The sequence below is a fragment of the Eptatretus burgeri genome, chromosome 2 (genome assembly GCF_056783735.1).
Source record: "Eptatretus burgeri isolate ZD-2024b chromosome 2, Ebu_testis_v1, whole genome shotgun sequence".
NCBI lineage: Eukaryota > Metazoa > Chordata > Myxini > Myxiniformes > Myxinidae > Eptatretus > Eptatretus burgeri.
The window spans coordinates 110,824,826-110,844,434 of NC_140962.1; the positions used below are offsets into that span (position 1 = coordinate 110,824,826).

The 19,609-nt window shown below is 54.4% G+C and overlaps 1 long non-coding RNA gene across 1 annotated transcript; it reads right to left on the reverse strand.

Moving 5' to 3' along the window:
• Positions 1–12,836: 12,836 nt before the first annotated feature.
• LOC147032825 (uncharacterized) lies at positions 12,837–19,516 on the reverse strand. The gene is made up of 3 exons (XR_015055361.1): positions 19,292–19,516; positions 18,855–19,155; positions 12,837–15,097 (listed from the first exon to the last, which is right to left on the reverse strand). It is a non-coding gene; the product is annotated as an uncharacterized LOC147032825 (long non-coding RNA).
• Positions 19,517–19,609: the final 93 nt, after the last annotated feature.

The window sequence follows — 19,609 nt, forward strand, 5'->3', positions numbered from 1 at the left end:
GTGCGAGTCAGTGCGTGAGAGTGCGAGTCAGTGCGTGAGAGTGCGAGTCAGTGCGTGAGAGTGCGAGTCAGTGCGTGAGAGTGCGAGTCAGTGCGTGAGAGTGCGAGTCAGTGCGTGAGAGTGCGAGTCAGTGCGTGAGAGTGCGAGTCAGTGCGTGAGTGCGAGTCAGTGCGTGAGAGTGCGAGTCAGTGCGTGAGAGTGCGAGTCAGTGCGTGAGAGTGCGAGTCAGTGCGTGAGAGTGCGAGTCAGTGCGTGAGAGTGCGAGTCAGTGCGTGAGAGTGCGAGTCAGTGCGTGAGAGTGCGAGTCAGTGCGTGAGAGTGCGAGTCAGTGCGTGAGTGCGCGGGTCAGTGCGTGAGAGTGCGAGTCAGTGCGTGAGAGTGCGAGTCAGTGCGTGAGAGTGCGAGTCAGTGCGTGAGAGTGCGAGTCAGTGCGTGAGAGTGCGAGTCAGTGCGTGAGAGTGCGAGTCAGTGCGTGAGAGTGCGAGTCAGTGCGTGAGAGTGCGAGTCAGTGCGTGAGAGTGCGAGTCAGTGCGTGAGAGTGCGAGTCAGTGCGTGAGAGTGCGAGTCAGTGCGTGAGAGTGCGAGTCAGTGCGTGAGTGCGAGTCAGTGCGTGAGAGTGCGAGTCAGTGCGTGAGTGCGAGTCAGTGCGTGAGAGTGCGAGTCAGTGCGTGAGAGTGCGAGTCAGTGCGTGAGAGTGCGAGTCAGTGCGTGAGAGTGCGAGTCAGTGCGTGAGAGTGCGAGTCAGTGCGTGAGAGTGCGAGTCAGTGCGTGAGAGTGCGAGTCAGTGCGTGAGTGCGAGGTCAGTGCGTGAGAGTGCGAGTCAGTGCGTGAGAGTGCGAGTCAGTGCGTGAGAGTGCGAGTCAGTGCGTGAGAGTGCGAGTCAGTGCGTGAGAGTGCGAGTCAGTGCGTGAGAGTGCGAGTCAGTGCGTGAGAGTGCGAGTCAGTGCGTGAGAGTGCGAGTCAGTGCGTGAGAGTGCGAGTCAGTGCGTGAGAGTGCGAGTCAGTGCGTGAGAGTGCGAGTCAGTGCGTGAGAGTGCGAGTCAGTGCGTGAGAGTGCGAGTCAGTGCGTGAGAGTGCGAGTCAGTGCGTGAGAGTGCGAGTCAGTGCGTGAGAGTGCGAGTCAGTGCGTGAGAGTGCGAGTCAGTGCGTGAGTCACGAGTCAGTGCGTGAGAGTGCGAGTCAGTGCGTGAGAGTGCGAGTCAGTGCGTGAGAGTGCGAGTCAGTGCGTGAGAGTGCGAGTCAGTGCGTGAGAGTGCGAGTCAGTGCGTGAGAGTGCGAGTCAGTGCGTGAGAGTGCGAGTCAGTGCGTGAGAGTGCGAGTCAGTGCGTGAGAGTGCGAGTCAGTGCGTGAGAGTGCGAGTCAGTGCGTGAGTGCGAGTCAGTGCGTGAGAGTGCGAGTCAGTGCGTGAGTGCGAGTCAGTGCGTGAGAGTGCGAGTCAGTGCGTGAGAGTGCGAGTCAGTGCGTGAGAGTGCGAGTCAGTGCGTGAGAGTGCGAGTCAGTGCGTGAGAGTGCGAGTCAGTGCGTGAGTGCGAGTCAGTGCGTGAGAGTGCGAGTCAGTGCGTGAGAGTGCGAGTCAGTGCGTGAGAGTGCGAGTCAGTGCGTGAGAGTGCGAGTCAGTGCGTGAGAGTGCGAGGTCAGTGCGTGAGAGTGCGAGTCAGTGCGTGAGAGTGCGAGTCAGTGCGTGAGAGTGCGAGGTCAGTGCGTGAGAGTGCGAGTCAGTGCGTGAGAGTGCGAGTCAGTGCGTGAGAGTGCGAGTCAGTGCGTGAGAGTGCGAGTCAGTGCGTGAGAGTGCGAGTCAGTGCGTGAGAGTGCGAGTCAGTGCGTGAGAGTGCGAGTCAGTGCGTGAGAGTGCGAGTCAGTGCGTGAGAGTGCGAGTCAGTGCGTGAGAGTGCGAGTCAGTGCGTGAGAGTGCGAGTCAGTGCGTGAGAGTGCGAGTCAGTGCGTGAGAGTGCGAGTCAGTGCGTGAGAGTGCGAGTCAGTGCGTGAGTGCGAGTCAGTGCGTGAGAGTGCGAGTCAGTGCGTGAGAGTGCGAGTCAGTGCGTGAGAGTGCGAGTCAGTGCGTGAGAGTGCGAGTCAGTGCGTGAGAGTGCGAGTCAGTGCGTGAGAGTGCGAGTCAGTGCGTGAGAGTGCGAGTCAGTGCGTGAGAGTGCGAGTCAGTGCGTGAGAGTGCGAGTCAGTGCGTGAGAGTGCGAGTCAGTGCGTGAGAGTGCGAGTCAGTGCGTGAGAGTGCGAGTCAGTGCGTGAGAGTGCGAGTCAGTGCGTGAGAGTGCGAGTCAGTGCGTGAGAGTGCGAGTCAGTGCGTGAGAGTGCGAGTCAGTGCGTGAGAGTGCGAGTCAGTGCGTGAGAGTGCGAGTCAGTGCGTGAGAGTGCGAGTCAGTGCGTGAGTGCGAGTCAGTGCGTGAGAGTGCGAGTCAGTGCGTGAGAGTGCGAGTCAGTGCGTGAGAGTGCGAGTCAGTGCGTGAGAGTGCGAGTCAGTGCGTGAGAGTGCGAGTCAGTGCGTGAGAGTGCGAGTCAGTGCGTGAGAGTGCGAGTCAGTGCGTGAGAGTGCGAGTCAGTGCGTGAGAGTGCGAGTCAGTGCGTGAGAGTGCGAGTCAGTGCGTGAGAGTGCGAGTCAGTGCGTGAGAGTGCCAGTCAGTGCGTGAGAGTGCGAGTCAGTGCGTGAGAGTGCGAGTCAGTGCGTGAGAGTGCGAGTCAGTGCGTGAGAGTGCGAGTCAGTGCGTGAGAGTGCGAGTCAGTGCGTGAGAGTGCGAGTCAGTGCGTGAGAGTGCGAGTCAGTGCGTGAGAGTGCGAGTCAGTGCGTGAGAGTGCGAGTCAGTGCGTGAGAGTGCGAGTCAGTGCGTGAGAGTGCGAGTCAGTGCGTGAGAGTGCGAGTCAGTGCGTGAGAGTGCGAGTCAGTGCGTGAGAGTGCGAGTCAGTGCGTGAGAGTGCGAGTCAGTGCGTGAGAGTGCGAGTCAGTGCGTGAGAGTGCGAGTCAGTGCGTGAGAGTGCGAGTCAGTGCGTGAGAGTGCGCGTCAGTGCGTGAGAGTGCGAGTCAGTGCGTGAGAGTGCGAGTCAGTGCGTGAGAGTGCGAGGTCAGTGCGTGAGAGTGCGAGTCAGTGCGTGAGAGTGCGAGTCAGTGCGTGAGAGTGCGAGTCAGTGCGTGAGAGTGCGAGTCAGTGCGTGAGAGTGCGAGTCAGTGCGTGAGAGTGCGAGTCAGTGCGTGAGAGTGCGAGTCAGTGCGTGAGAGTGCGAGTCAGTGCGTGAGAGTGCGAGTCAGTGCGTGAGAGTGCGAGTCAGTGCGTGAGAGTGCGAGTCAGTGCGTGAGAGTGCGAGTCAGTGCGTGAGAGTGCGAGTCAGTGCGTGAGAGTGCGAGTCAGTGCGTGAGAGTGCGAGTCAGTGCGTGAGAGTGCGAGTCAGTGCGTGAGTGCGAGTCAGTGCGTGAGAGTGCGAGTCAGTGCGTGAGAGTGCGAGTCAGTGCGTGAGAGTGCGAGTCAGTGCGTGAGAGTGCGAGTCAGTGCGTGAGAGTGCGAGTCAGTGCGTGAGAGTGCGAGTCAGTGCGTGAGAGTGCGAGTCAGTGCGTGAGAGTGCGCAGTCAGTGCGTGAGAGTGCGAGTCAGTGCGTGAGAGTGCGAGTCAGTGCGTGAGAGTGCGAGTCAGTGCGTGAGAGTGCGAGTCAGTGCGTGAGAGTGCGAGTCAGTGCGTGAGAGTGCGAGTCAGTGCGTGAGAGTGCGAGTCAGTGCGTGAGAGTGCGCAGTCAGTGCGTGAGAGTGCGAGTCAGTGCGTGAGTGCGAGTCAGTGCGTGAGAGTGCGCAGTCAGTGCGTGAGAGTGCGAGTCAGTGCGTGAAAGTTACAGTCAGTGCGTGAGAGTGCGAGTCAGTGCGTGAGAGTGCGAGTCAGTGCGTGAGAGTGCGAGTCAGTGCGTGAGAGTGCGAGTCAGTGCGTGAGAGTGCGAGTCAGTGCGTGAGAGTGCGAGTCAGTGCGTGAGAGTGCGAGTCAGTGCGTGAGAGTGCGAGTCAGTGCGTGAGAGTGCGAGTCAGTGCGTGAGAGTGCGAGTCAGTGCGTGAGAGTGCGAGTCAGTGCGTGAGAGTGCGAGTCAGTGCGTGAGAGTGCGAGTCAGTGCGTGAGAGTGCGAGTCAGTGCGTGAGAGTGCGCAGTCAGTGCGTGAGAGTGCGAGTCAGTGCGTGAGAGTGCGAGTCAGTGCGTGAGAGTGCGAGTCAGTGCGTGAGAGTGCGAGTCAGTGCGTGAGAGTGCGAGTCAGTGCGTGAGTGCGAGTCAGTGCGTGAGAGTGCGAGTCAGTGCGTGAGAGTGCGAGTCAGTGCGTGAGAGTGCGAGTCAGTGCGTGAGAGTGCGAGTCAGTGCGTGAGAGTGCGAGTCAGTGCGTGAGAGTGCGAGTCAGTGCGTGAGAGTGCGAGTCAGTGCGTGAGAGTGCGAGTCAGTGCGTGAGAGTGCGAGTCAGTGCGTGAGAGTGCGAGTCAGTGCGTGAGAGTGCGAGTCAGTGCGTGAGAGTGCGAGTCAGTGCGTGAGTGCGAGTCAGTGCGTGAGAGTGCGAGTCAGTGCGTGAGAGTGCGAGTCAGTGCGTGAGAGTGCGAGTCAGTGCGTGAGAGTGCGAGTCAGTGCGTGAGAGTGCGCAGTCAGTGCGTGAGAGTGCGAGTCAGTGCGTGAGAGTGCGAGTCGGTGCGTGAGAGTGCGAGTCAGGGCGTAAGGGTGCGAGTCAGTGCGTGAGAGTGCGAGTCAGTGCGTGAGTGCGAGTCAGTGCGTGAGAGTGCGAGTCAGTGCGTGAGAGTGCGAGTCAGTGCGTGAGAGTGCGAGTCAGTGCGTGAGAGTGCGAGTCAGTGCGTGAGAGTGCGAGTCAGTGCGTGAGAGTGCGAGTCAGTGCGTGAGAGTGCGAGTCAGTGCGTGAGAGTGCGAGTCAGTGCGTGAGAGTGCGAGGCAGTGCGTGAGAGTGCGGAGTCAGTGCGTGAGAGTGCGAGTCAGTGCGTGAGAGTGCGAGTCAGTGCGTGAGAGTGCGAGTCAGTGCGTGAGAGTGCGAGTCAGTGCGTGAGAGTGCGAGTCAGTGCGTGGGTGGGCGAGTGAGTGCGTGAGAGTGCGAGTCAGTGCGTGAGAGTGCGAGTCAGTGCGTGAGAGTGCGAGTCAGTGCGTGAGAGTGCGAGTCAGTGCGTGAGAGTGCGAGTCAGTGCGTGAGAGTGCGAGTCAGTGCGTGAGAGTGCGAGTCAGTGCGTGAGAGTGCGAGTCAGTGCGTGAGAGTGCGAGTCAGTGCGTGAGAGTGCGCAGTCAGTGCGTGAGAGTGCGAGTCAGTGCGTGAGAGTGCGAGTCAGTGCGTGAGAGTGCGAGTCAGTGCGTGAGAGTGCGAGGTCAGTGCGTGAGAGTGCGAGTCAGTGCGTGAGAGTGCGAGTCAGTGCGTGAGAGTGCGAGTCAGTGCGTGAGAGTGCGAGTCAGTGCGTGAGAGTGCGGAGTCAGTGCGTGAGAGTGCGCAGTCAGTGCGTGAGAGTGCGAGTCAGTGCGTGAGAGTGCGAGTCAGTGCGTGAGAGTGCGAGTCAGTGCGTGAGAGTGCGAGTCAGTGCGTGAGAGTGCGAGTCAGTGCGTGAGAGTGCGAGTCAGTGCGTGAGAGTGCGAGTCAGTGCGTGAGAGTGGCAGTCAGTGCGTGAGAGTGCGAGTCAGTGCGTGAGAGTGCGAGTCAGTGCGTGAGAGTGCGAGTCAGTGCGTGAGAGTGCGAGTCAGTGCGTGAGAGTGCGAGTCAGTGCGTGAGAGTGCGAGTCAGTGCGTGAGAGTGCGAGTCAGTGCGTGAGAGTGCGAGTCAGTGCGTGAGAGTGCGAGTCAGTGCGTGAGAGTGCGAGTCAGTGCGTGAGAGTGCGGGTCAGTGCGTGAGAGTGCGAGGTCAGTGCGTGAGAGTGCGAGTCAGTGCGTGAGAGTGCGAGTCAGTGCGTGAGAGTGCGAGTCAGTGCGTGAGAGTGCGAGTCAGTGCGTGAGAGTGCGCAGTCAGTGCGTGAGAGTGCGAGTCAGTGCGTGAGAGTGCGAGTCAGTGCGTGAGAGTGCGAGTCAGTGCGTGAGAGTGCGAGTCAGTGCGTGAGAGTGCGCAGTCAGTGCGTGAGAGTGCGAGTCAGTGCGTGAGAGTGCGAGTCAGTGCGTGAGAGTGCGAGTCAGTGCGTGAGAGTGCGAGTCAGTGCGTGAGAGTGCGAGTCAGTGAGTGAGAGTGCGAGTCAGTGCGTGAGAGTGCGAGGTCAGTGCGTGAGAGTGCGAGTCAGTGCGTGAGAGTGCGAGTCAGTGCGTGAGAGAGTGCGAGTCAGTGCGTGAGAGTGCGAGTCAGTGCGTGAGAGTGCGAGTCAGTGCGTGAGAGTGCGAGTCAGTGCGTGAGAGTGCGAGTCAGTGCGTGAGAGTGCGAGTCAGTGCGTGAGAGTGCGAGTCAGTGCGTGAGAGTGCGAGTCAGTGCGTGAGAGTGCGAGTCAGTGCGTGAGAGTGCGAGTCAGTGCGTGAGAGTGCGAGTCAGTGCGTGAGAGTGCGAGTCAGTGCGTGAGAGTGCGCAGTCAGTGCGTGAGAGTGCGAGTCAGTGCGTGAGAGTGCGAGTCAGTGCGTGAGAGTGCGAGTCAGTGCGTGAGAGTGCGAGTCAGTGCGTGAGAGTGCGAGTCAGTGCGTGAGAGTGCGAGTCAGTGCGTGAGAGTGCGAGTCAGTGCGTGAGAGTGCGAGTCAGTGCGTGAGAGTGCGAGTCAGTGCGTGAGAGTGCGAGTCAGTGCGTGAGAGTGCGCAGTCAGTGCGTGAGAGTGCGCAGTCAGTGCGTGAGAGTGCGAGTCAGTGCGTGAGAGTGCGCAGTCAGTGCGTGAGAGTGCGCAGTCAGAGCGAGAGAGTGCGAGTCAGTGCGTGAGAGTGCGAGTCAGTGCGTGAGAGTGCGAGTCAGTGCGTGAGAGTGCGAGTCAGTGCGTGAGAGTGCGAGTCAGTGCGTGAGAGTGCGAGTCAGTGCGTGAGAGTGCGAGTCAGTGCGTGAGAGTGCGAGTCAGTGCGTGAGAGTGCGAGTCAGTGCGTGAGAGTGCGAGTCAGTGCGTGAGAGTGCGAGTCAGTGCGTGAGAGTGCGAGTCAGTGCGTGAGAGTGCGAGTCAGTGCGTGAGAGTGCGAGTCAGTGCGTGAGAGTGCGAGTCAGTGCGTGAGAGTGCCAGTCAGTGCGTGAGAGTGCGAGTCAGTGCGTGAGAGTGCGAGTCAGTGCGTGAGAGTGCGAGTCAGTGCGTGAGAGTGCGAGTCAGTGCGTGAGAGTGCGAGTCAGTGCGTGAGAGTGCGAGTCAGTGCGTGAGAGTGCGAGTCAGTGCGTGAGAGTGCGAGTCAGTGCGTGAGAGTGCGAGTCAGTGCGTGAGAGTGCGAGTCAGTGCGTGAGAGTGCGAGTCAGTGCGTGAGAGTGCGAGTCAGTGCGTGAGAGTGCGAGTCAGTGCGTGAGAGTGCGAGTCAGTGCGTGAGAGTGCGAGTCAGTGCGTGTGAGAGTGAGTGCGTGAGAGTGAGTGCGAGAGTGAGTGCGTGTGAGTGAGTGCGTGAGTGAGTGCGTGAGTGAGTGCGTGAGTGAGTGCGTGAGAGTGTGAGTGAGAGTGTGAGTGAGTGCGTGAGAGTGTGAGTGAGTGCGTGAGTGAGTGGGTGAGTGAGTGGGTGAGTGAGTGGGTGAGTGAGTGGGTGAGTGAGTGGGTGAGTGAGTGAGTGAGTGAGTGAGTGAGTGAGTGGGTGAGTGAGTGTGTGAGTGAGTGGGTGAGTGAGTGGGTGAGTGAGTGGGTGAGTGAGTGGGTGAGTGAGTGAGTGTGTGAGTGAGTGTGTGAGTGAGTGAGTGAGTGAGTGAGTGTGTGAGTGTGTGAGTGAGTGCGTGAGTGAGTGCGTGAGTGCGTGAGTGAGTGCGTGAGTGAGTGAGTGCGTGAGTGAGTGCGTGAGTGAGTGCGTGAGTGAGTGAGTGCGTGAGTGCGTGCGTGCGTGCGTGCGTGAGTGAGTGAGTGCGTGAGTGAGTGAGTGCGTGAGTGAGTGCGTGAGTGAGTGCGTGCGTGAGTGCGTGAGTGCGTGAGTGAGTGCGTGAGTGAGTGTGAGTGAGTGCGTGAGTGAGTGCGTGAGAGTGTGAGTGAGTGGGTGAGTGAGTGAGTGAGTGAGTGGGTGAGTGAGTGGGTGAGTGAGTGGGTGAGTGAGTGAGTGAGTGTGTGAGTGAGTGTGTGAGTGAGTGGGTGAGTGAGTGAGTGAGTGCGTGAGAGTGTGAGTGAGTGCGTGAGTGAGTGCGTGAGTGAGTGCGTGAGTGCGTGAGTGAGTGAGTGCGTGAGTGAGTGCGTGAGTGAGTGAGTGTGTGCGTGCGTGCGTGAGTGCGTGAGTGAGTGCGTGAGTGAGTGCGTGAGTGAGTGCGTGAGTGAGTGAGTGCGTGCGTGAGTGAGTGAGTGCGTGAGTGAGTGAGTGCGTGAGTGCGTGCGTGCGTGCGTGAGTGCGTGAGTGCGTGCGTGAGTGCGTGCGTGAGTGCGTGAGTGCGTGAGTGCGTGAGTGCGTGAGTGCGTGAGTGCGTGAGTGCGTGAGTGCGTGAGTGCGTGAGTGCGTGAGTGCGTGAGTGCGTGAGTGCGTGAGTGCGTGAGTGCGTGAGTGTGTGTGTGTGTGTGTGTGAGAGTGTGAGTGAGTGTGTGATTGTGTGTAGAAGGGGGTGGCGGGGATGTTTTTGTGGAGTTCTACTGGAGTTTTCTGATGTGGAGTGTGATACACCGAAATGATGGTCAAGATCTCCTGAGTTGATTAGGCTCATTACCTACAAAGATCCAGGAAGAATTCCCATGTTTTAAACATACACATGTTAAGGTGCATAAAGCAGCTTAACAAGTCCTTCCACGGCACGGCATTCTTATTACAAAGTAAATCACAAAAAGAATGACAACATCGTAACAAAGCAAATATTAATTAATAACATCAACATTAGCAACAACAATAATAATAGAAGAATAATTTGGCAATAATAATAATAGCGAACATATAATCTCCACCCTGGCCAAAGCACATCTGGGCTTGGTGAAAAGCAAGCTCATGCTCAAGCAGTACAGCAGGCAGGTATGCTCCAAGGCTGTGAAGACCAATGAAAATTTGGTCCAATGGATCAACGGGCCCACTCAAAATAATAAAAGAGAATGCGTTTCAGTTCGTCAGTGTGTCACCTGCATATCTCCAAAACCATGAAACCTCGCGGCATGAAAATTTGCATGCATACCAAGAGAACTCCAAGAGAGTGCATGAATGAAAACTGTGTTTGGGTTAATTTAAACACCCCTTTTGAAGATAATTAATGAGCTTAGCAAATTAAAAACAAAAGCAGCGTTTCCCTTGGTCAGCCCACATTCGCCTCGCAATGGTCTTAATCCGCCATTTTGTTTCTGCCTAATCAAAAATGCCTTGCCTTGGAACAGGCCGTAATGGTATCTCTGTGATGGCGCTTTATCACCAACGAATCGCTGTATACATCGCAAATCATTGTCAAGCCAGTCGTTCATTATCCATAAATGGCAAGTGACCCACATTTGAAGGGTTTGACCTGTTTTGTTTCTGAAAACCCGCAGACCCGTTTTAGTATCGTCAAAACCCATGTTGGATGAAAAGTATGATCAATGAAAAAAAACGCAATGCATCGCTTCCATTCCACCCACAAGGACTGACACACAAACTGATAGACCTGGGGTGTGTGCAGTGACCACGTTTCTTGTCGAGAGCTTGGGGAGAGGGGGGGTGTTCCATTACCAATAAGTTAGCTATTGCTTGCCAAGCCAGTTGTTCCTTATTAACGGTTTTCAAATGGAGTGCTTGCTTAAGTGCTTAAGCTACTTGGCAAGCACTCTATAAGCTGATTGGCAATGGGACACAGGCACCCCTGGAGCAACCTGCAGCCAATATGCAATGTATCCCTCTAGTCAACTGGCTGTGTGGCATCATGAGCTTTCTCTCACCGAAGACCACATCACCACCCTCCAGGCTTCCACAAGCAGTATCACTTGCGATCACATATAATAAATAAATAAATAAATAAACTGCTTCGATTCGTCCCAACCAGTTTTTTGTCATCTCCAACTTGCTATGCATGCTTATCAACCGATGTTTTCAATACAATTTTCAGCAATTAGACGAAAGATTGGCAATTTCAAAATGGTTAACCATAATTATTCTGTTCCTAAATGCAAATTGGATTCACGGAAATACCTGTACATAGCAATATGAGAAACAAGCCGGTAGGCGACATGGGTGGTCGCTACATAATTGCATACTAGTCATAGTTTTTGACGGATCGGGCTGAAATTTTTTGACAAAGAGGTTGATTATAGTGCGCATAAAAGCGCAGAAGCCGATTTTTGATTTTCGAAAAAACTATTTTTTTCGGGTTTAAAAAAAATTTCAAAGTCCCGTTGCTAGGCAACGGTGGCGTCCACAGCAACGGTGCTCAAAAGCATACAACTCGACCCTGGTATGAACCTACCTGTCAAGTTTCATCAAAATCGGTTGACTCCTCTGGCCTCCAGAGCTGAACATTAAATACAGATGGAAAACCTGAGAATAACGGTAATCTTGTGACCACCCAATAACTTTCCATGTTATTTATTTATTTATAATATTTATATAATTGCATACTAGCCATACAGTTTTTGACGGATCGGGCTGAAATTTTTTGATAAAGAGGTTGATTATAGTGCGCATCAAAGCGCGGAAGCCGATTTATGATTTTCGAAAAAAAATATGCATATAAATATTTTTCGGATTTTTTCAAAAATTTAAAAGTCCCGTTGCTAGGCAACGGTGGCGTCCATAGCAACGGTGCTCAAAAGCATAGAACTAGATCCTGGTATGAACCTACCAGTCAAGTTTCATCAAAATCGGTTGACTCCTCTGGCCTCCAGAGCTGTCCATTACATACATACAGACGGAAAACCTGAGAATAACGGTAGTCTCGCAACCACCCAATATCCGTGGGTGAGAGAGGATCATGTCTTGTTAACACAAGCTCGCAGTGGCAGTGCATATATAACGAACCAAAACACACACACACCTTTTACCAATAGATGCAAAAATGTTGTACAATTTATCATGCCCCCACAACCAAAAAAAGGATAATATATATATATATATATATATATATATATATATATATATATATATATATATATATATATATATATATATATATATATATATATATATTGTTGCGGATTTCGCGCCCGCCGGCGTGCGACGGCCACGTAACTCGAATCGCGGCACGTCGCCCACCGGACGGACAATCCAGTCGTGACCCTCTCGGACTAACGCCGGGAACCAGTCACGGGTGGACCTTTCGGTCCCACCGCGATCGAGCCAATCAGCCCCGCGTGGGATAGGGTTGCTCGCCAAATTCGAACTACCTAAGTACCCACGCGGAGGGTAGACCGGGCGATCGCACCTCGCCGCAGGTCGACTTCGGACACGGGCCACTTAAGCGACCCGTTCCGTACTATCAGAATAACCGAGCGGTGTTATCGTCGACCTCGACGGTTCGATTAATTATCGGGCGTATTCAGCCCACTACCAACCCTTTACGTGAAGCAAGATGGGGATTCAAAGAAAGAAATGACGAAGCGAAGCGGGAAACAGTTCAACAATAAAGCACATTTATTCTCGGCACACGGGAAGCACACAAATACAATTCCACCAAATGCACACAAAAAAAGAAAACACACTTCCATTTACACAAAAAGCAAACATAAAAGTGAAAACACAGTGCAGAGCTAATACCGACTACCGAGCACACGGCAACACTTATACAATTCTACTTCACAGACGGCGCCGACAACACATACCCAAAACCAAGGAAAAGAAATCCCCCAAGAATGGGGCAGGCCTGAGGCCGAGACCGGGTCGGGCCTACCCGTCTGGTGATGAGACGCGGAGCGGCGATGGCGCCTCTCTCCGCGGGCCTCGTGGACAGTGCCTGGCAGGGGGTGGGAACGGGGCCCCCTTGGTCGCACTATCTCAGCGCGGGGGGGAAACTAGAGGGGGTTGCTGATGCTCGGGGTATAGAGGATCTTTATTATGTGCGACGAGCGTCTCCACCTCGGCCAGGTCGCGCTGTCGGCCTCCCTCGGGTGCAGCTTCCTGCACGACGCGAGCACCCCCTCGTCTGGTGTCGCCGCCTTTCCACAGCTCCGTCCCCTCCGTTCCGACTCCAACGCACACGACGAGCAGCTCCACCGCCCGCGAAGTCTTGACCCTCTGCTTCCGACTCTCCTCTTCTTGACTCTCCGACCGACTCTGACTGACGAACACGGTCCTTTTATCCCCCCGTAACTTCGCCTTTGACCCCCTCCCTTTGACCTTTCACCTCGCTCCCCATTGGCCCGAGAAAAAGTGGGCGTGAAGGCTTTTTGATCCACAAATTTGCATATATCGATTGTTCTGGAGGCGGGGCCAAATCGCCCCTCGCTCACCGATTGGACGGCAAAAAGTGGGCGTGTGTCGTTTTTGATCCGTTTTTGAAGCAGAAAATCCGTGATTTTGTACACGCTGTTCGACGCGCGTTCTGCATGAGTCCAACACCGGTACCCACAGCGGGGCAAGAACGGTGGCGATGCTACGGTGGCGAGGTGTGACGGGAAGGTCGTGGCGGTTGTGGTGAAGCGGTGGTTGTGGTTGGTGGTTGATGTTGTGGTTGTGATCATGGCGGTTGGTCCAAAATAAAGATAGTAAAAGAAAAACGGCTATCCTGAAGAGTCGCAGCTCGCATAAATGACATGTATTCCCACTAGACAACGGGTTTGGGCCTAACTACACATGCACTTACCGAGATACCTCACCTAAGGGACCTGAATGGTGGTTTGCGAATCTGGTAACCACAACAATATATATATATATATATATATATATATATATAAATATATAAGACTCACAGCCCCCACTCCCATCCTTCAATTCCTCTTCCTCCTCACAAACATGATGAATAGCATATATCACCTTACCTGTGCATTCACAAGCCCCAACATATGACCTTCCCTCCCTGACAGGGATGATTGGGAAGGTCGGTTGGAATGTCAACTCCAGAGGTTGTGCCTAAGGAAACTGCTTAGTCGGCACCAACCCTCTGCACAGTGTGGTCCCAATGGATGGATGGTAAGAAGCGCTGTCCACAGGCCTTGCACCGGTCAACGTCCTCGGCAGTTTGCATTACAGGGAGCCACAAGCTATCGACTCTTTAAGCGACTTAAGAAAGTTCTCAAACCTTTTTGTTGTGCAAAGGCATACTCCTTTTTCGCCTGTGTGTTTCCAAGTATTTTCGGCTTATTTTAGAATCTTTGTGAGCCATTTTGGATTACAATCCTCACCTTGTACACACAATATATACTATATGTTGCCCCGAACACGGCTGTTGTTTAAGGTCTCTGCGCACGCGAATTGAGCATTATGGGGCGGATTACGTCATTTTGAAAGTTCCATTTTGTTGGCGTCAATTTGTCGATGCAAGCTCCTTTCCCATCTCAAGTACCTTCACCTGTGTTTTTGTATCGAGTTTGTGGGTCCTTGTCTGGGATGCATGACCTTGTGGGCCTTTTGCCTGTTAGTTCATTCCCCTGCTTTTTAACGCTCTGTCGCCCCCGCCACCCCTCAACCTCTCTTCCAGAGGCCTCAATTTCGTAAAGAAAGAAACAAGCAGTCATAGACTGGTACTTACGAAATCGTCAACTTGACCTCTGACCTTGTCGAATAAAAGCTGTCTCTCGAGAAGGTAGCGACGCAAACCAGAAGTTTCTACGATGATTCTGTACCAAACCATCAAAAATCGAATGTTTGACCTCACTGTGACCTTGACCTTTGACCGATTTTGACCAAAATCTAATCAGCGCTAGCCATCACCCTCCTGAACCACGTGGTCTAATTTGGCATTGGTAGCTTCTTCCGTTCTCAAGTTATCGTGCCGACAAACAAACGCACAAACGCACAAACACACACACACAAACAAACACATGACGGAAGCAGGGGTTTCCTTCGAAGCCGGTTACTGGCGACCCGCAGCCATCTATTCAGAGAAAAATTGTCAAAGGTCGCCACCTACCTCAGCGCCCATTTTTTCTTTTTTTTTTTGTGTTTTTGTCACTACGAAATCTCTACACCCCCTGTTTTGAAATCCGAGAAATGGAATATGATTTCCTTAATGAATGCTAGTTCATCTACACTATTATTATGTAACACAGTTACTTCAGATTGCTCACTGTACTCCACACGATGATACTCCACCATGTGCAGTATCATGTCCCTATTAAGAACTAAGGTATGGCCCAAATGTTGCTAAAATGCCTCTCTTTTAAAGTGCTTAGATACTCCATCTTCCAGACACCTTGGTGTGTCCTAAACCATGGCCTTAAATTAATGAACCCTGTTTAAAAGCTGCTTGAACTAACTATACAGTATAGCTGAATTTCAGTCAACCAGTCAGTCAGTATGTCCAATGCAACTACATCCAGTATAGGCCTAACCACCTGTTTTTGTGCAGTTTTCCACCCCAACAACAGCATGATAATATGAGAACTATTTCATGTCAGAAATCATGCTAGAATGCATCTCCGGCCATCTAGGATCCTCCGGCTTCGAGGGCCCCAGGTGGGCCCTGGACCCCGGCCATACAGCTGTGCTCGCTTCGCTCGTGGTGATGGTAACCTGCTACTTTTTAATGGAAGCCTCCTACGACAAAAAATAAGGAAACCCCTGCGGAAGTCATCAATATGCTTACCAAATCTTTATAAAAGTGCTTCTTTTAGCACAGAATAACCCACATTATCTCTCAAACTAAATGACCAACACTGGTGAATTTTAAAAGAGGCTTATAATCAGAAATTCATCATCAAATCCTATATTCTCTATTTTTTTTAAACGAGCTACAATAAGGTAGCTGAGGAAGTTCATGGCAAAGTCCATTTAGTATTCTTCCTCACACAGTGCAAAAAGTTGATAAAAGTAAACAAATCGTTCAAAGTAACTTGCCAAAAAAACCAGAGGATACCGAAAAACAAACCCGTGACAAGACAGCAAAACTCACATAAACTTGAGAGATCTAAACTATAAAATGCGCCGAATGTGTGCGTCCATCAGTCACCCATTGGTTGGACAGTTTGCCTGACTCGAGCCACAATTTCAACCTGAAAAATCATACACACGCCATGTCAGTGCTAACTGCTATGCGACGACAAATACATCTTCGGAGCTGTCATATTCACAATCGCCATGCCCTCCCAATAAGTTTTCCCTTTCAGTGTAAAGCGATCAAAGCAGCAGTTAAAAGGATTTTGAGCCGATCGGCGTCACGGACCTTGTGAAGAAAGGTCTCAGCGATCCGGTGTTGATACACCACCCAAATAACTATGTGGCATTCTCTCAAGCGAGGATTTTAGCACAGAGGTTAAAGCAGGTCCTTGTTCTTATTTACAACTATTTTCTCTTCTAAACGACTCGACCAGAGACCATAAAACCTCGATCATTATAAAACGTCTTTGTCCGAGGACTTCTGGGAATCTCGCGACATTGTGAAAGAAAACCATCTGTCATTATTTAGTTTTGAACAATGTGTATATTTTTGCATCAGGAAGAAGATAATTGGTTTTGGCTCATTATTGGCACAGTAAGCCCATTCATGGTCACCTGAGAGATGCAATGTCACGGGTTTCCGCATATCTTACTGGATTGTAAGTTGGATAGGCGACTGTGATGGGTTTCTGTGAAGTCAGCGGTGGCATGATAGGGGAGGGAAAACGTTAAATATTTCGCTGTGTGAATGGCCGTTTCGTCTTGAGTGGGAGGAGGGGAGGACAGAATTGGGGTTGGGAGAGGGAGGTTAAGGATTTGGGGAGCGGGGGGATGGGGGGGGAAAGGTGAGGACTTTCAGGTGGGGAGAGGGGGGTTGAGGTGTTGTGGTGGGGAGAGGGGGTTGAGGTGTTGTGGTGGGGAGAGGGGGTTGAGGGGTTGTGGTGGCGAGAGGGGGGTTGAGGGGTTGTGGTGGCGAGAGGGGGGTTGAGGGGTTGTGGTGGCGAGAGGGGGGTTGAGGGGTTGTGGTGGCGAGAGGGGGTTGAGGGGTTGTGGTGGCGAGAGGGGGTTGAGGGGTTGTGGTGGCGAGAGGGGGGTTGAGGGGTTGTGGTGGCGAGAGGGGGGTTGAGGGGTTGTGGTGGCGAGAGGGGGTTGAGGGGTTGTGGTGGCGAGAGGGGGTTGAGGGGTTGTGGTGGCGAGAGGGGGGTTGAGGGGTTGTGGTGGCGAGAGGGGGTTGAGGGGTTGTGGTGGCGAGAGGGGGTTGAGGGGTTGTGGTGGCGAGAGGGGGGTTGAGGGGTTGTGGTGGCGAGAGGGGGTTGAGGGGTTGTGGTGGCGAGAGGGGGTTGAGGGGTTGTGGTGGCGAGAGGGGGTTGAGGGGTTGTGGTGGCGAGAGGGGGGTTGAGGTGTTGTGGTGGCGAGAGGGGGTTGAGGTGTTGTGGTGGCGAGAGGGGGTTGAGGTGTTGTGGTGGCGAGAGGGGGTTGAGGTGTTGTGGTGGCGAGAGGGGGTTGAGGTGTTGTGGTGGCGAGAGGGGTTGAGGTGTTGTGGTGGCGAGAGGGGGTTGAGGTGTTGTGGTGGCGAGAGGGGGTTGAGGTGTTGTGGTGGCGAGAGGGGGTTGAGGTGTTGTGGTGGCGAGAGGGGGTTGAGGTGTTGTGGTGGCGAGAGGGGGTTGAGGTGTTGTGGTGGCGAGAGGGGGGTTGAGGTGTTGTGGTGGCGAGAGGGGGTTGAGGGGTTGTGGTGGCGAGAGGGGGTTGAGGGGTTGTGGTGGCGAGAGGGGGTTGAGGGGTTGTGGTGGCGAGAGGGGGTTGAGGGGTTGTGGTGGCGAGAGGGGGGTTGAGGGGTTGTGGTGGCGAGAGGGGGTTGAGGGGTTGTGGTGGCGAGAGGGGGTTGAGGGGTTGTGGTGGCGAGAGGGGGTTGAGGGGTTGTGGTGGCGAGAGGGGGTTGAGGGGTTGTGGTGGCGAGAGGGGGGTTGAGGGGTTGTGGTGGCGAGAGGGGGGTTGAGGGGTTGTGGTGGCGAGAGGGGGTTGAGGGGTTGTGGTGGCGAGAGGGGGTTGAGGGGTTGTGGTGGCGAGAGGGGGTTGAGGTGTTGTGGTGGCGAGAGGGGGTTGAGGTGTTGTGGTGGCGAGAGGGGGTTGAGGTGTTGTGGTGGCGAGAGGGGGTTGAGGTGTTGTGGTGGCGAGAGGGGGTTGAGGTGTTGTGGTGGCGAGAGGGGTTGAGGTGTTGTGGTGGCGAGAGGGGGTTGAGGTGTTGTGGTGGCGAGAGGGGGTTGAGGTGTTGTGGTGGCGAGAGGGGGTTGAGGTGTTGTGGTGGCGAGAGGGGGTTGAGGTGTTGTGGTGGCGAGAGGGGGTTGAGGTGTTGTGGTGGCGAGAGGGGGTTGAGGTGTTGTGGTGGCGAGAGGGGGTTGAGGTGTTGTGGTGGCGAGAGGGGGTTGAGGTGTTGTGGTGGCGAGAGGGGGTTGAGGTGTTGTGGTGGCGAGAGGGGGTTGAGGTGTTGTGGTGGCGAGAGGGGGTTGAGGTGTTGTGGTGGCGAGAGGGGGTTGAGGGGTTGTGGTGGCGAGAGGGGGTTGAGGGGTTGTGGTGGCGAGAGGGGGTTGAGGGGTTGTGGTGGCGAGAGGGGGTTGAGGGGTTGTGGTGGCGAGAGGGGGTTGAGGTGTTGTGGTGGCGAGAGGGGGGTTGAGGTGTTGTGGTGGCGAGAGGGGGTTTGAGGTGTTGTGGTGGCGAGAGGGGGGTTGAGGTGTTGTGGTGGCGAGAGGGGGTTGAGGTGTTGTGGTGGCGAGAGGGGGGTTGAGGTGTTGTGGTGGCGAGAGGGGGTTGAGGTGTTGTGGTGGCGAGAGGGGGGTTGAGGTGTTGTGGTGGCGAGAGGGGGTTGAGGTGTTGTGGTGGCGAGAGGGGGTTTGAGGTGTTGTGGTGGCGAGAGGGGGGTTGAGGTGTTGTGGTGGCGAGAGGGGGTTGAGGTGTTGTGGTGGCGAGAGGGGGTTGAGGTGTTGTGGTGGCGAGAGGGGGTTGAGGTGTTGTGGTGGCGAGAGGGGGTTGAGGTGTTGTGGTGGCGAGAGGGGGTTGAGGTGTTGTGGTGGCGAGAGGGGGTTGAGGTGTTGTGGTGGCGAGAGGGGGGTTGAGGTGTTGTGGTGGCGAGAGGGGGTTGAGGTGTTGTGGTGGCGAGAGGGGGTTGAGGTGTTGTGGTGGCGAGAGGGGGTTGAGGTGTTGTGGTGGCGAGAGGGGGTTGAGGTGTTGTGGTGGCGAGAGGGGGTTGAGGTGTTGTGGTGGCGAGAGGGGGTTGAGGTGTTGTGGTGGCGAGAGGGGGTTGAGGTGTTGTGGTGGCGAGAGGGGTTGAGGTGTTGTGGTGGCGAGAGGGGGTTGAGGTGTTGTGGTGGCGAGAGGGGGTTGAGGTGTTGTGGTGGCAAGAGGGGGTTGAGGTGTTGTGGTGGCGAGAGGGGGCTGAGGTGGTGTGGTGGCGAGAGGGGGTTGAGGTGTTGTGGTGGCGAGAGGGGGTTGAGGTGTTGTGGTGGCGAGAGGGGTTGAGGTGTTGTGGTGGCGAGAGGGGGTTGAGGTGTTGTGGTGGCGAGAGGGGGTTGAGGTGTTGTGGTGGCGAGAGGGGGTTGAGGTGTTGTGGTGGCGAGAGGGGGTTGAGGTGTTGTGGTGGCGAGAGGGGGGTTGAGGTGTTGTGGTGGCGAGAGGGGGTTGAGGTGTTGTGGTGGCGAGAGGGGGTTGAGGTGTTGTGGTGGCGAGAGGGGGTTGAGGTGTTGTGGTGGCGAGAGGGGGTTGAGGTGTTGTGGTGGCAAGAGGGGGTTGAGGTGTTGTGGTGGCGAGAGGGGGGCTGAGGTGGTGTGGTGGGGAGAGGGGATGGGGTTTGAAGGCCTCGAGTGGGGAGGGGATTGACACCTTAGGGCTGGGTCGGGGAGTGGAAAGACAGAGACGTGGACTTGAGGTCACATGTTTCGCAGGTCCCTCTGCGAGTATCATTTATATTCAATGCTTCGAGTAAAAGATGATCACCACCCAGGACCAGGTTGTGGAGCACGTGACATCACGGTCAGAGTCGATCACAGTTCGTAATGCAGGTTTTGGCCGAAAGTATAGCAAGCCCCCCAAAAAATGACCGTTGAGCACGACCAGTTCCTTCACATCACAACCACCAGCACCATCAAACCCGCGAGCTGCTGTCCAATGACCACAACAGCAACTGAGCAAGGGTTCCAAATAAAGGACAATGACAATCTATGGTTTGAAAAAGTCGATTTTAAAAAAAAGTCACCTCAATAACAAAGCATTTACCACAGCTTCAAATCATAAGTAAAGAAAGAAGAAAAAAAACCTACCTCAGTTGATTCGCAACATCAGCCGTGAGTTCGATCACGTGAGTTGTGGACACGTGATACATTGCTCGACAGTCGACACTCCCAAGGCATTTACTTTGTTATAAGCAACGTTCAGGAAACGATTATACTCGGAAAATGTTTTGAAATATAAAAATATCGGAAATCAATGTTTCGAAACTGAATTTTTTTTTTTTTTTTTTTTTAAGAAACAAGGCCCAAACCCGTTAAAGTATTACACCGCCGACTGTGATGCCGCCTTCCACACCAACTCGTTGCTTTTCTTTGGGGGGAGATAAAGAATAAGTGGAGGACAAATAA